The following is a 4,899-nucleotide window of genomic DNA, read 5'->3' on the forward strand; positions in this document are numbered from 1 at the left end:
GGCACCCGGCGGAGCGGAGGACGAATTACAGCTTAGGGAAAGCGAGAGTAAGGCCCGCCCACCACCTGCCAATCACAGGACGCTGGCACTGCATAGCCCCGCCCACCCAACGTGGAACATCTCCGCCTGCGCTGGTCCTATCTTGAGCCGGTGCTGCTCACACAACTGTGCTGGAGCAGGATGACTCCGGTAACCGATCTGACGCATTACCGGTAAATGACACGAAACAAGGCGTTAAATAAAAGCTTATTGTTATTGAGGCTATAGGGGTCTTCACTGTCTATACACCCTATTAGAGCATATAGATATTATAGTGGGGGTCTCCTCCAAGAAAATCGCTGCAAAATTGCGTCTTTGTTCCGCGATTTTTGAGCATCAACAATGATTTTAGGCCTTCTGCAAACTTGCGTTTTCTAGCACGTTTTTTCACGCGATTTTGCTGCGTTTATTTCAACTCAAAAGTCAATAGGACCTTCTGTTTAACACGCATTGCGATTTTCGTGCGATGCGTTTTTAACATTAAAAAAATTCTATTGACTTTTGCATTCAAAAAATGCAGCAAAATCGTGTGAAAAAAAAAGGCGCGAGAAAAACGCCAGTGTGCAGGAGCCTTTATTTTAGAATAATCTTGCATCGCATTGCTGCTGACCGCGATAAAATCGTGCTATAAAAATACACGTTTTTTAATTGCAAAAGTCAATAGGACTTTCTAATGTTAAAATCACGAGAAAATCGCACGATTTTCGCATGATGCATAAAAAATTGTGGCAAAATTGAGCGATAAAAATGCACGAAAAAATCGTGAGTGTCAGTGATGTTTTAGCGAGAAATCGCGGTAAAAAAGATGGCAAAATCGCAATCGCCCACGTGAACTTAGCCTAAGGCCGCCTGCACACAGGCAGATTAGCATTGCGGAATCTGGTGTGGGCTTCCGCCTCCGGATTCCGCAGCAAATGCTGCCCATAGTATGCTATGATAAAACGCGATTTCCTGCCCACGATTGGAAATCGATTGCGATTTTCCGTACAAAGGGGGGGGGGGGGGGAATCGCAGCATGCTGCGATACTATGTGGCTTCCGTGCGGACAGCTTCCACTGACTGACCAATCACAGCAATCAGGACCACTCTGATCGGTCCCCCAGCAGCTAGTAGTGATTGGCTGCTAACAATGTCATTGAGGTGTCGCCACGATCGTCACTGCAGCAACACTTTAAACACAGAACGTAAGTTTACGTAAATTTGCGCTAACTACTGCCCACACTAATGTCCTGTGGTGAAAATGGGTTAAAACTGTAGAGCAAACAGAAAACTTTCCACTTGTCTCCATTCAATTTAGGTTTCTGTTTTTTAGAATTTGTGTATATTTATTAAAAAGCAACAAAATTGGGAAAATGTTGAAAAAATTTCGTGTTTTTTTTTTAACCATTTAGGAGACGTACAAATTTAACATTACTTTTCAGTAGAGATGAGCGAGCGTACTCGCTAAGGGCAATTGCTCGAGCAAGCATTGCCCTTAGCGAGTACCTGCCCGCTTGAGAGACAAGGTTCGGGTGTCGGCAGGGAGCGGCGAGTAGCGGCAGTCAGCAGGGGGTAGCGGGGGGAGAGAGGGAGAGAGAGATCTCCCCTCCATTCCTCCCTGCTCTCCCCCGCAGCTTCCTGCCCGCCGCCGGCACCCGAACCTTTTCTCTCCAGCGGGCAGGTACTCGCTAAGGGCAATTTTTATGTAATTGAGATTTTTTTCAATTTTTTTTAAAAAGGTTTTCGTGTTTGTGCTCATTTTCTGGTGAATTATTTATATACAATTAAATCAGTGACTAAGCTAAACTCGTTATTTGAATGTAATACACAGTGGATGGTCACTAGATGGCAGAACATTGTAGTTGAGCAGGAAGGTTACTGACATGAGCCCATCAATACTGCTGTTTAGTGTTGTAATCTGCATGAAGCACTTCTCTTCATTCTTACCTCAGCATATTGGTATTTCTTGAGTTTCTGTTACATCAGTTTCTGTTTATCTGTGTGTTTTGCGCTTCCTGTGTGAGGTAGTGAAACCTTCTGACACATCCGAGTTATAGTTAGTACTGTGGCAACTGGTTGTTGTGTAAACCACCCCGACAACTTTTGTTAGGTGTGTGGAAAATTCACTCCAAAAACCCAAAGAAGGCCAATCAGTGATGTAGTTAAGAAGGCTTATAAACTGTATTTTGATTGTGCTCTCGGGGATCAGGATAAAAACTTTGCACCTCATATTGCTTGCATAACTTGCACAACAACTCTTAAAGAATGGATGAGAGGAAAGCGCCGAGCCATGCAGTTTGCTGTTGCAATGATTTGGGTGCCTTCAGTGATGAACAGGGTGAACGCTTTCACCAAGACATCCTTAGTATGGAGCATCATTATCAGGGACACTGGAGCCCTTCCATGATGGGGGATTACTGTTGGTTTCTGGTTAGGGAGACTAATGAGACCCCATACAAGACACCATTACCAGAAAAACATTATTGAGTTCTGAGTGTTATTTTGTTGGTACTTAAAACCAGACACTATTTGTCAATACTGTATTATTATCTATGTATGGCCGCCTGCACCTGAGCGGAAATTCCATGGCTGGATTTCCCGCGGAATTACCGCCGCTGGAAGCCTGCATAGGATTGCATTAACAAACGCAATCCTATGCTGATGGCCGCGATTTAGCCGTGCAGAGCCCCGCACAGAAATGTCACTCACCTGCCACCGGCTCCGGTCTGCGCATGCGCCGGCACATCAAGCAGTCGGCGGGCGCGGATGAGTACGCGCTGGTCCCTGCAGGCACTCGGGTCGGGTCCCACGGCGAGAATCCTCGCCGCCAGATCCAACCCGCCCGTCTGCAGGTGGCCTAATAGTGCTATGTATCTCAGAAATGTGATAGAATCTGAATTCAGCACCCCAAAATTAGTTGTATCAACCTGTTTCCAGACCAGATACAGAAATGTTTTTTGGATTTGTTGAGCAGTGTAACCGTTAAGTTTTTGTTCAATGTTCATTATCTGCAGACATAAAAATCACCGTTGGCTCGTTTACTTATCGTTCAGTCGAAATAGCTATCACTCAGTCTCTCTCAATCACTTATACACCGAATGGGAATGATTGAACGATTTCTCGTTTAAACAAACCAACCATGTATCTGCCTCTATAAACATTGTTCGCTCGTTCTAATGATAACCATTTGGTGTAAACTGACCCTAACATGTATATTGGGCTCCTCACTCCCAACTGCATCCCAACCCTTCGTGAGCATTGGTCTGCGTATTACTCCTCACCTGCACGTCAGGGGAACATTTCCTTCACCCTTCCATGCCCAAGATGTCAGTGTCATACCTCCGCGGCATCACCCCAAATCCAGACACTGTTCACTGACAAGCAGCAGGGGAACAAACAGGATGCACACCAAAGGAACAGACACTGGAAGAAAGACAACAGCCCAGACTAAAGGCCCATTTACACTGAAAGATAATCGCTCAAGTGACAGTATTGAGCGATCATCTTTGGATAACGCTAAGTAGCTAATTAGCTATTTAAGAGTTAATGCAGGTGGAGCGGCATACCGCTGTGATAGCTCCGAGAACAAAGCAGCTGTTTTGTATATGCAAACAGCTACATTGTTCTCGGGCCTTTCAGCTGGTGTTCCGCTGAGAACTGCCAGCGGGATACCAGCTGAAAGAAAATCAGTGTGCAGCACTGATAACAGTCATCAGTGATTTCTAGCTTGCTAGAAATCACCGATGAACGAATAGTGCACAAAAGTGCATGATGGCCGTGCATTTGCATTCAACGGTTATCGCTTAAAAGATGACTTTTGAGTGAATTTTGAGCGATAATCGTTATGTCTAAATGGGTCTTAACAGGAGACACCACAGGTAGGTGCAAAGGGGCCAGACAAAGAGGAGGGAAAGCACAGGCTGAGTTGCATTTTGCATTTTAAAGAGACAGTCCAAATTAAGGCCGCTTTCACACAGGCAACAACATTGTGTGATTTTCTCACAATGCGACAGCGCTATGAAATGCATGCATGTGAAACCTGCTTTCCTATGGGTTCTTTTGCATTAGCTTTCTTGTGAAAAAAAAATCGTGGCATACTTTATATTGCCGCAATTTGCGTTTTTTTGTAGCACATGTTTTCCTATGGAGCCTTTGTTTTTGTTGCATTGCAACACACGAAATCGCGGTTTTTGTGCAATTCAATGTGACTCTGACATTAAAAAGTCCTATTCTCTTTCTCGTGAAAACAAAGCGGAATAATCGCGCTAGAAAATCGCACAAGAAAATCACAAGCAGCCACAATGTTTTCACGAGAAAGCGCAGGAAAGCAGGTGCAAAATCCCCACAATTTTCTTGTAGCCTTATCACTGTCACCTGTCTGAAAGAGGCCTAAAGGAGCCATCCACCTCCTACAAATGCCTGGCAGGTAATACTACATTTTACTTGGAGCAGGCAAGAATTTAACAGAAAAGAGGATGATGGGAGAACAGACAAGGAATATTTGATTTTATGCTTATTTATCACTGTGTCATTATTATAGTACAGGGTGGAAATAGACTGTAAATTAGAGGTGATCTTCAGGACTAGTTTGGGGATTATCCTGGTGTGGTGTGTCCAGACAGGCATATGGTGGAGATAATGGGATTAGCCGGATGGATCAATTGTTACAACATGTCAATGGAAATTAAATCTGAAAAAAAAACTAAAAACATTCTGGCTGATGTGGTTGCTGTGAAACGTTAGAGATGAGCGAACGTACTCGGTTCGAGTAATTACTCGATCGAGCACCGCGATTTTCGAGTACTTCCGTACTCGGGTGAAAAGATTCGGGGGGCGCCAGGGGGAGGCGTGGCGGCGCGGGGGGTAGCAGCGCGGAATAGG

Source organism: Eleutherodactylus coqui, chromosome 6, assembly GCF_035609145.1.
Source record: "Eleutherodactylus coqui strain aEleCoq1 chromosome 6, aEleCoq1.hap1, whole genome shotgun sequence".
In the NCBI taxonomy this organism is placed as follows: domain Eukaryota; kingdom Metazoa; phylum Chordata; class Amphibia; order Anura; family Eleutherodactylidae; genus Eleutherodactylus; species Eleutherodactylus coqui.